At 38.7% G+C, this 12,201-nt stretch overlaps 1 protein-coding gene across 4 annotated transcripts in view; it reads right to left on the bottom strand.

Annotated features, from left to right (window-relative positions):
- GALNT13 (polypeptide N-acetylgalactosaminyltransferase 13) overlaps positions 1-12,201 on the bottom strand; it is a 555,198-nt gene that overhangs the window by 181,636 nt on the left and 361,361 nt on the right. The gene's annotated exons all lie outside the window — the stretch shown is intronic.

Below are 12,201 nucleotides of genomic sequence, written 5' to 3'. Positions count from 1 at the left end.
CATCCTTCAAAATCTATCTCCAAGATCACTTCTTCTAGAAGGTTCTGTAGGGAGGCTTTGTAGTTGTGACTTTGGTACTTTAAACATCCTTTCATGAAGAACTGATTACACTGTCTTGTAAGCAATTGTTTACTTCACTATCTCTTGTTCAAAACTGTAAATTCTTAGAAAACATTTGCCTGTATTTCTTGGTGTCCTAGATTTACCGTGCAGTTGAGGCTAATTATTAAGTATCCCTAACACATTTATTTCTATAAAATTACATTATGTAGCTACAGGTTATACTAATAGCATATGTGTATATGCATGCTATCTATAAAATATACTAATATACACACACATATATATATACATGCACAAACATATATATATATATATATATATATATATATATATATACACAAACATAGAACACACACTCATATGTGTATGTTTATTACTTACATATAATATATTGCATATGTGCTACAGGTTGTTTATCCCAATAAACAAGTCATAGTTATCATTATATATTGGAAGCATTGTTCTTTTTTTTAAACGTTTATTTATTTTTGAGAGAGAAAGGGACAGAGAATGAGTGGAGGAGGGGCAGAGAGAGAGGGAGAGAGAGAATCCCAAGTAGACTCTGCATTGCCAGTGCAGAGTCCCGTGCGGGGCTTGGACTCATGAACTGTGAGATCATAACCTGAGCCGAAATCAAGAGTTGGATGGTTAACTGGCTGAGCCACTCAGGCTTCCCTGAAAGGACTGGGTTTTATATGGTAATTAACATTGTTCTTTTAAGGAGAACTGCTAATTTTTGAAAGATAAAGTTTTCTCCAGTTGACCTCTCAAGCAATATTCATCTTAGAAGAGGGCTGTCGTTGAGCTCGGGTAGCAGTAGAGACATTCAATTTACCAGAAGATGGAAGATGCTAAATGACAAGTTATATTCATCAACCGGCTTGTACATGTGTTGTACATTGCATTACATGTGCAATCTATTCTTTCTCATTTTCTAACTGTCAAAACACCATAATGCTAACAGGAAAGAAGTTTCAGCCTAACCTAAAATGTAAGAATAAAATATAACTGAAATACAAAAGAAGAATGGAACTCGCTCTTACCCTCAAGACACAGGATAGAGCTTTCTTAAATAATCAAAGTATTTAATTGATTGGTAACTCTCTCATCTTTGTAGCATTAAATGTATAAACCTTCTTGGAATTATGAAATCCTTACACTGTTCTATTCCATTAAAATTGAGGAAGTTGATCCTTCTATCAAAGACAAATCAATACTTTTGTGTCAGTCAACTTTATGCCTAACTCTGTCTTAAGAACTTCACTGGTCTGGTTCTCCCTTTGATTTTTACCTGAGATGTTGATAATTTTGCTCCTTACTACACTATGACTGCCTTCATATAATATCTGTTAAAATCTCTTATCTTTTTTCTTTTATGTTTATTTATTTTTTAGGGAGAGTGACAGAGCATGATCCGGGAGTGGAATCTGAAGCAGGCTCCAGGCTCTGAGTTCAGCACAGAGCCCCATGTGGGGCTCGAACTCACCGGTCAGATGCTTAACTGACTGAGCCACTCAGGCACCCCAACCTAAAATCTCTTATCTTTCAAATAGATTCTTAAAGAGATAAACAACTAAAAAGATTACAAACCCAACAAAAAGTTCTTCCCTTGGTCCAAAGTACCTCATTTCTCTGTTTCCTCTCACTGTAAATTAGCTTCAAATGTTTATTGATATGCCTTGTTTCCCTTCCTCAATTTTCATCCATCTCCCTATGCATAGTGAAATGCTGTTTGTTTTTGCAGCTCCCTCAAAACTGCCATGGTGGAAAACACAAACTTTTCCCTTGATGAATATCTATCTAGCTGACTCCTCTCTTAGATTGTCTTGCTTTCCCTCCCAGTACTTCAATGTTTACATATTTTCACTGTAAATATTTAAATGTTAGCCTCCACCTTCCTTTACTAATTCTCCAGGTGGTCTTATTTACTCTGATGACCTTACATAGGATCTGAATACTCACAAAGTCAACAGTGACATCTCAGCGATCCAAACATTTACTGGGTATCTCCTCTTGTGTGTCTCAGATACACATAAATAAATACGTCTGAAGTGGAACTGCAGATTCATCCTGGCTTTGTCAGCCAGGTCTTACTTTCTTTTTTTTTTAAATAATTTTTTAAAATGTTTATTTATTTTTGATAGAGAGAGAGAGACAAACACATAGTGGGGGAGGGGCAGAGAGAGGGAGACTCAGAATCCAAAGCAGGCTCCAGGCTCTGAGCTGTCAGCACAGAGCCCGACGCGGGGCTCAAACTCATGAACTCTTAGATCATGACCTGAGCTGAAATCGGTGCTCAACTGACTGATCCACTGTCTGTCTTTTTAATCATCAATAAATAGTGCCACCACTTACTCACGTGGTCAATCCAAAAAAAAAAAAAAAGAAAAGAAAAGAAAAACTAAATAAAAGAGAAAACAGAAGCCTCTCTCCCTTGCAAACCCTAGAAGTCATTATTGATTTCTCCTTTTTCTATCACATATTATTTATTTTTTATTAACATTTTATTTTATTTTTTGAGAGACAGAGAAAAACAGAGTGTGAGCAGGGGAGGGGCGGAGAGAGAGGGAGACACAGAATCTCAAGCAGGCTTCAGGCTATGAGGTGTCAGTACAGAGCCCAATGTGGGGCTTGAACTCAACAAGTCTTGATATCATGACCTGAGCTGAAGTCAAGACACTTAACCAACTGAGTCACCCAGGTGCCCCTTTCATCACTTATATTTAATCTGTTAACAAATCCTGGCTTTACTATCTATAAACATAATTCTCAGTGTATCCATCTCTCCCTGTCTCTCTGTCACCATCCTTGTCCTAATCACCAACATTTCTTGTGGGTCAATTGCAATGGACTCTTAACTGTCTTGGTGCTCTCACTGGTGCTTCCTATAATTTGTTTTGTACTGAGAAATCAGAGGAGTCTTTTAAAAATTTAATTATTTAATTTTACTTCTGTGTTTAAACACTTCAATGGTTTCTTACTGAACTGTGAATATAAACAAAATCCTTTAGGCAGGGCCTCTCAGACCCTACATGAGTCTCTCCCTCTATTAATAAGCACTGGTGATCCTGGCCCTCTGCCATTTCCTAGAATAACAAATCTCATACCCTTGTACACACCAAAGCCTCACCAAGGGCTTTCCCTAAACCTGGAATACAATTCTGTCTGCCCTTCACCTGACTGCCTCTTTCCCACACTTCTCATCTTAGCTAAAACATCACTGCATCAGACAGCTCTTCCCTAATTTCCACATTTAAAGGGTCCCAGCCCAGTTATCTTCTGCAATAGCACCTTGTATATTTCCTTCTTGGCTTATCACAATCTGTAATATTTGTATTTATTTTGCTGTGCATCGGCGTCCCCCCCCCCCCACCAACTAGCCTGTAGACTCTAAAAGGGCAGTGGAGCTATCTGGTCAATGTTGCACCCCTGAGCCAAGCCAGTGCTTGTTACACAGGAGGTATCATTGCATGTTGGTTGAGTGAAAAAATGGATAACTCAAAATTAACTTCCAAGATTAATATTAAAAAAAAGCATTCCTGGCAGATGATGAGATGAAGTAGACATATTTTGAAGGGGTTTTAAATAGCATTTTTTAAGGAAATACTCTGAGTATCAATCTAAGCAGAGTGGTCAAGTAAAATCAAATGCAATGGTTATTTAACATGCGTTGGGAATTGAGGACGTTCTCTGGGGGTTACAACACAAACAATTAACATTAGACATGGTTGATGGCTTATGAAAAACAAGGTGGCTAAATGATACAATCTTCCTTTTTAACATTATTAAAGTAACCCTTTGGCTGAATTCACATTATCTCTCTCTGAAAAGCATGATTTAGTGAAGTACTCAGGTATTTGTACTGTGACCAGGCCATTCCACAATGTGCCCCAAGTTCAGAAGAAATAGCATATGCTGTGTTTCACCTGGAGGGAATTTCAGATATTCTCTTCATTGTGCCCCCTCCTGTTCTACAGATTAGGCATGAATGAAGAGCCTCTTTCTTCGTTCAACCAACTTCTATAGGGGAGCTCTATGAGTAAAGAGACTGGCATTTCACTCCCTGCTAGATACTTGCTGAGCAGTACAATCAGCTGACTACCCTGGTGTTACCAGAAGAACACAGCCCAATGTGGTGAGTGAGTTTGTGGGAAAGCCTAGAGTGTCAGGAAAAGCATGATGCTAATAAAATAGGAAACACTTACGTCCTAGAGAAACCTGAGGTGGTCTGGGACATATTGGACAGCTTATTGTAGCAGAGTTGGTAGGTGCAGTGATACAGTGATCCTGGGAAGGGGTAGTCTTTGGAGACAACTGAACAAGACTTTAGTGGTTCCCAAATGCTATAGATCATGGAATATAGAAGAGGGAAAATGAGCTGTGCAACTAGCAATATGGCAGATCAGCAAGGAGACGTAATATTGAGAAGGGCAGTTGGAGACCACGTAGGGTGAGAAAGAAACTAAGATTTCCCTCTCAAAAGGCCCTTGGAAAACAGAAGGGATAGAAGGTGAAGCTGACAGCACTTGTGAGAAAACAGTGAAGCTGTGTATACAAGACTCATCGATGGCGGCCTCTAGTAGCAAGTGGGACCACACTGAGCAAGCGGCCATCGTAAAACATGAAATCAGATGAGACCTCACATTTCTCTAGCCCTCCTATTTGACATACCCTGGGGGAGCGGCAACCCGGAATACCCTGCCTTCCCCCTTCCAAGTGCTCATGTCAGCACGGGCCTAGGAAGAGAAGAGAATCTTAGGTATGCCCTGATTGTGAAATCAAAGCCTGAAATGGAGCATTACTAGTACTTTTAATAAGTGGAAGTGGCTGGAAAGCTCTTGAGTCTGTCCTAAATGACATCAGCATTGGAAAGGGATACTCCTCAGAGCATTTTGCAATGATTGGAGGGAATAAAATCATTTTAAGTTTGTGCTTCTCTAAATTTAGGCTGTTCAATAAGCCCTGTTGCCTACAACTCAGGGACTGACAATTGTCTTCTGAGTCCACAGTTTACCTGTTAGCAAATACGGATTAGCACTGTAGCTGGGTAAGTGAGGATGCTTTATTTCCACTCTGTCACTTCTTGGCCCTACCCTGGTTTGTAGGCTTATTGGTTCTATGCCCTGAATATGTGCACAAAAAGAAGGATACCTGGTTGGAAAATGTTCAAAAATTGAGTTCCGTTAGTCTCTCTCCTTTCCCGCCTCATAGGCAAAGGTAACGATACATGAAAGTGTTGATTTTTTATTTTCATGCTAACTTGCAATGAGACTCTGTGTGCACATGTACAGGCATAATGCAGTAATGGCTGTTGACTTTGAGACACAAAGCAAACTTGCCCCTGACTGTGACTCTCACAGATGGAGGCAGTTCTTAGGTATATTTAGCAGAGGTAATGGAGGTAGAAGTAACTGTTCCATAACTCAGTGACTACTGGCCCGGGCTTGGCTTGTGAGTCATAGTCTACTGACTCCTGGAATAAAGTGAGAACGTCTTGCATTGCCACTAGTATTTACAAAATGTGTGGATTAACGCTTATATTGCATTTCTCAGGTAAAGCCTCTCCTCAAAATTTGCATGAAAATGAAAAGATCAAGGTAAGAATGCATAACGTTATGTATTAGTTAGGCTGATATCTGGTCATAATAACACCCAGTTAGGTAATATAAAAGCAAAACAATTGATCAAATACGGAGCAAATAGGGGGCACCTAGGTGACTCAGTGGGTTAAGCATCTGACTCTTGATTTGGGCTCAGGTCATGATCTCACGGCTTGTGAGACTGAGCTCCTCGTTGGGCTCTGTGCTGACAGCGTGGAGGCTGCTTGAGATACTCATGCTTTCTCTCTTTCTCTCTCCCTCGCTCTCTGCCCCTCCCCCATTTGTGCACACGCGTTCACTCTCTCTCTTAAAATAAACAAACACTAAAAAAATATTGACCAAATATTGACCTAAGTACTCTGAACTTAGTAGACACTTCAGTAATGTGAAAGAATTAAGACGTAAACAGTTGCCCAGAAAACTACATGATTAAATATTAAAGTAGGAAGAACTGACGTTGAGTGGAGACCCAATGATACCATAATAATTTTCCTTGGTGATTCTTCAATAAATATTTCAGAAAAGGGGAAGAAATGAAGCAAAGAAAAGAAGGAAGGAAAAGTATGACATACTCATTAAGAACTTGGGCTTGGAAATATGCAAATAGTTTTCCTAGTGGTTCTGTCACTTACTATCTGTGCATATTTGTAAAACTTATTTAAATCTTTAAGGCCTTAATTTTCCCACTGGAATATAGGCATAATAATAACTACTCCCTAAGACTCAAATAAGATAGTGTATATCAAGCGCTGTGCCTGACACTTCACCTGGGAAGAAGTTAAATGTTATTTGTATATTATTTAACTTCCATTGTTGTTTAGGGAAACCAATATCTGTAGATAATTTGCTTATTGTTGCTTCTTAACAAATATTTTCTTTTAAACCTTGGTAAGTTTTGCCTTCATTTTTGCCTTTTATTTGAATTGTAATATTAACGCCTAAGGATTTAGGTACAGCACAGAGTTTAAAAGAATAGCCAATTAGTTTCCAATTAGAACACTACATTTTGTTCTCTGAAACTATTTTACAGTGTCTGAACAAACAGCATAAACTGAATAAAACATGATGTCTCATCCACACAAGCATGTGATGTCCAAATTACTTTGTATCACTGAGCATATCTGATTGTTATTTTCCAGGCTTCCAACAGATTAATACTTGTATACTGTATCTCTCTCAAGTAAATTTGACCATGTATGAAATACAAACTGTCCTTTTATCCACAGAGAATTGAAGCCAGCTAGTTACTTGTTTTCTTTCCCAGATATTTTTATGAGTGTCTTTTGATGATGGAAAAGGTTATTAATCAAAATGTAAAATGCCCATTGCTCATTTGATTATCTACTTGAGTTTCTTCCCCCAGCTAGAAGACAATTAACTAACATACATTATTCTTTTCATGTTTTTTGGCACCTACATCAGTGACATTTTAATTAAGGTTCGTAAACTTCATAAGCTCCAACTTTGCAATCTCAGTTCTAGTGCTTCTCCTTCTAATTTTACACCTGTTGTGCCAAATTCATGCAGCTGCTTGTTTTTATACTAATCTTTATGCCCCTGCCCCCAACCCACACACATACTATCTCTGGCACAAAGTCACTGTTTAATATGGCCTTAGTAGCAACCACAATATACCACAGAGGCCACAGAGCACAATAGTTGTGATGCTACAGGCTCTAGCTCCTGAGGTCATACCCTAGCCCTGACACTTACTAGCAGGGTGAACTTGGTGACTTCATCCTTCTGTGCTTCAAGTCTCAGGTAAGAACACGAGACTAGCAGAACCAACTGCAGAGAGGTTTGTTGTGAGGATTGAGGCAGTTCGGCGCTCGCAAAGATATTTAGCCTTTATGTGAAAAATGGATTGAAATGGAGCAAATAGAGAGATTTCTTTAGAGGTTATCTCAGTAATCTAGGGAAGAGATGATGATGACTTGGACCAGAGTGATGATAATGAAAACAGAGGAATGTATTAGCTTAAAAAAAACTTTTTTTAATGTTTACTTGAGAGAGAGAGAGAGAGAGAGAGAGGCAGAGCATGAGCGGGGGAGGGGCAGAAAGAGAGGGAGACACAGAATCCCAAGCAGGCTCCAGGCTCTGAGCTGTCAGCACAGAGCCTGAGGCGGGGCTCGAACTCATGAACCGCGAGATCATGACCTGAGCCGAAGTCGGACGGTCAACCAACTGAGCCACCTGGGCACCCCTGTAATAACTTGATATAATTTGCGGAATTAAGATTAATAATTAATGTATGTGTTTTCCCTTGTCTATATTTTCCCTATTAGGTCCAACCATACATTTTGTTTTGGGAAACAGTTCTCAACTACCAGATTTCATGGGTCTCAGGTTCCACTGACTCACAGCCGTTCCTCCTCATCACATCACCCCATGTAGCTCTCAATTCTATACGGACTATCATCTTATAAAATGTTCTTGTGTGTGTGTCTGTGCATGTATATTTATGTGTATGTATGTTTATGTATATATACACTATTTACATATAGTAATCTTATCTCCCCATCCATATTATTATCTCTCTGTGGGGAGTAATACGTGTTTCACTTTATGAAATTGAATTCCATCATCACATGTTTTACTTCATGAAATCAGCATAAGTCACATATAGTAAAAGACAAACAAACAAACAACAACAACAATAAAACACACACACACACACACAAACCCAGAACTTAAATCTACCATTAAATTGGGGCTTACAAGGTTTAAGATGTTTTGCTGATCTTGGTGCTGATATATACTGACATGACTGATTAATCTATTAATAGTGATATAGGGAAATCTAGAAAATTACACAGCATACACAAAATGTGTCTACCGTGAGATGCAATTAGAAATCAAACGTGATTCCTTTTCTCAGTTCTGGCAAAGGGAAAACTGAAACAAAACAATGATTACTCAATTTTCAAACTATTTCATTCTACGTGTATTGTTTGTTGTGAATAATCCCTCTCAGCACTTCAACTCTCCACTTTGTTTATACATATTCAAGTAGGCTGATGACAAATCCTTTAATCTTACAACAGAAACAAAGTCTAAAAGAGACTTCAGTGAGATCCTGAAGGCACTATGGTCCTTGATAGGTTAGCACAAACACAAGAGGCACAGAAGTCATTAATCGAAAGGGGCTGGTACAAGGTGTTCAGTAGGCATTTCTATTTATTCTTGACATGAAATTTTCCAGTTATTCCACATAGTTGTTTTGACTGGGGGGAATATCTGCTTTAATTGGTTGGTTTGACTCTTGACCTAGTTTTCACTCCACAGTATAATTGGGAAGATTTATGTGATCTGGAAGGGCACTCTAGAGCTGGCATTGTAACATCTCAAGATAAAGACTCTTGTATGCAAGCTGCTGTACGGCCTTTAAGTGTGCACCTGAGTTGCAAGAGATCACAGAGTCAACATGCCCAAGGAATCTACCCACTACTGGATAATTTAATGCTTAAAGCAAAAATAATCATTTTTATGGAAAAGAAAAGAAAGCATCAGATTTGAAATTGGAAAGCTATATTCTTGACTTGAAATAAAAACTGATTATAGAAATTGGAATAAGTCACTTAATCTTGAGAGGCCTCAGAAAACTCACATGTAAAAGAAGAGGAATTGAAGTTGATAATGGCTAAATTTTCTTCCAGATTTCTAGGATTCAGATTGATCCCTTTGTATAGGGTATATGACCACTTTTAGACATCATTTTTAGATAAGAATGACACATCTCCCCAAAATTTTAATCAACATTTCCCTACTTAGGCAAGTTGACTTGACTTTAGCTGTATTAGAAGTACATGCTGTGTAGATATTATTCTTTAAACATGAGAAAGTATGAAAGGGATAACACTATAAATATTATGAGGCAGTCATTGTGCATATGTGCATGTTTTGGGAGTGTCCTATTTAAGAAAGGTCATAAATGTTATAAAACAAGGGAAATCACAAAAGTACTTTTCTTCTTTCAGAGAATTTTTCAGGAAACCACTATATATTAGAGTACTGTGAAGATTTTATTTTATTTTCATTTTTTATTTTTTTAATTTATTTTGAGATAGGGAGAGAGAGAGAGAGAGAGAGAGAGAGAGAGAGAGAGAGAGAGAGAATCTCAAGCAGGGTCCTCACTGTGTCAGCACAGAGCCTGATGCAGGGCTTGATCTCATCAACCATCTGATCATGACCTCAGCTGAAATCAAGAGTTAAATGCTAAACCAACTGAGCCACCCAGGAGCCCCAGAGATTTTATTTTCATATCGGTATTAAATACAGACAATCCTGAATTGAACCCATACTATTTCATATTTCCCATCAATTTGCTACAAAAATATCTAGTTATCAAGTACTTTCCCTTCCAAAGTACTTTTCATCCTTGGACATCCTGAATCTGTGATCTCTTTCCAACCTAGAAATACATTTCATGAAAGCCTCAAATTCAAAATGGACTCTTTTACACCTACTCATTTTCTATAGGACCTAACACATTAATCCTGAAATTAGTCTGCCTTCCTTTCACTCCCCTCCCGCTCCCTTGCACCCTCAACTCTCAAGAGTCATTTGCTAAGTCTTTGGCAAAGCGACAACCCAACCATCTTTTTACTTTGCCTAAGACTTAGCAAATGACTCTTGAGAGTTGGGGGCGGAAGGGAGAGGGAGGGGAGTGAAAGGAAGACAAGGAAGGAGAAAACAGAGAAGAAGAATGGAAGGGTGTGCTTATACTGGGTGTGGCTGGAAGTGGGGGAACTGTTTTGGAATAGAGCTGAGACAGTTTGAATATGAACCAGTGTGCATCAGAGGTAGGGTGAGATGATAGGGGTTACAAACAGGAGCTTTTTCATCTCATCTCCCGCTCTCCTCATATACAAACACCCATTCCCATCAATTAAGATGCATAGTAGAGATACCTCCAACATAGACACACCAACATTTTATAATGTACATTCTACTGTCACCTTTTGCCTTCCAATGACTTCCTCTGCCTTGGAGCTGTCTGACCTTCAGAATTATAGCATATGATGGCCACTGTATTTCTCGGTGTCAGGAGAATTGTAACTTGTCATTATTCCACATCTTATCAGGACTTCTGATATTGAAGAAATTCCCAATTCTCCTCTAGATCCTGATTGTGTTATGGCAAATCTTGTATCTTCCGCTTAAATGACATGTATGAGTATAGCAGGCAAGAAATGAAGAACATAAAACAGCCTACCAGATATTGCAAATCCTCCGTAATATAAGGTGGCTCTGCTTAAGAAAATTAGTGTCTAGCTTGTCATATTTATAAAAAATTATTGCTTTTTATATTAGCATAGATTACTACAAGCAGAATAATTCATAAAAAAAGAGCAAGAGAAATAATATGTGAGACAGTCATACTCTTTTATCTTTCAACTATCAGTTTTAAAGCATGATAAACACTAGAGGTTTTGGAAGTATTTTCAATGCATTTAAGGGGAATATTAATGAAGACAAAGGTACAATTATTGGAATTTGTGCTTTCCTCATTGTATAATTAATCCTATGAATAAATCTTGAATGTGGAAAAAAAACTGTATTTAGATGCAATTTTTGAGAACTGGAGAAAAAGGGTCTGTGATTTATTAAATGATATTTGGGTCAGATATTTTGCATTTTACCTTGGTGTCCTCCCATGTTAGATGATCTGATTGCCTGTCAGATACTAGTAACATCTGCTGCTTCCAGCCACAGAGCGGCTCCTGGCAGCTGCATGAAGCTGCCCTAGAATCCATGCCAAAACAGTCCTCTTTGAATATCATTAGACCACCTGGGTACCCAGCTGCAGTGTGTGACAACATCTCCTGCCCTTTTTATGGAAGCCAGAGATACTTAAAAAGTACTTGAATGGGGTAAGGGAAGAACCTTGGTACCTCAGAAAGAGTTATCCTTCAGTTACTTGATATCTCTATCTATAAACCTTCCACCTCCCTGGTTGCGGCCCCAGGATTTTAGATTAAATGAAATTTCCTGTGTAACTTGTAAAGTCGTCCAATGCTTTTCAAATGTATGGCCCTGAGAAGAGGAAATGACCTCTCCCCTCTCAAGCATTTTCCCTTAGGCCTTGGCTGGTGTCTTTGACAAACAGATAGTAGCCATTAACTTTGTGATAAGCACCATGCTGGGCTCTGGGGCGTAGAGGAAGAATAACCAAGCGCGGCTCTCGGTCTTCAAGTAGCTTGCAGCCCTGTCTAGTTGTGAGTGTTAGTACTGGGCACATTAAAGTCCAGTCATCAATTTGCATTTGACGGTTGAAGAGTAGTCTGTCCTGCCTACAACAAAAGGACTGTTTTAAGAGGCACTTATCCTAACAGTCATCCTTTCATGGACAGGATTTTCTTTTCTTAGTTTTTAGTCAGCTAGAGACATTTTGTTTCTTGTCCTGGACCTGAGACATTTTTATAGGAAGCTATAAGTTTTACCTCAGATAAATACTTTCCCTAGGGAGCACATATAAAGCTCTAATGCTATCAGTGGAAAACTATGATTCCCTTCCAAAAATCACCTTACAGGCATC

This window comes from Herpailurus yagouaroundi, unplaced genomic scaffold, assembly GCF_014898765.1.
Source record: "Herpailurus yagouaroundi ecotype Mexico unplaced genomic scaffold, PumYag 140, whole genome shotgun sequence".
In the NCBI taxonomy this organism is placed as follows: Eukaryota; Metazoa; Chordata; class Mammalia; order Carnivora; family Felidae; genus Herpailurus; species Herpailurus yagouaroundi.
The sequence above is the reverse complement of the archived record's forward strand: the minus strand, read 5'-3'. Positions and strand labels throughout refer to the sequence as shown.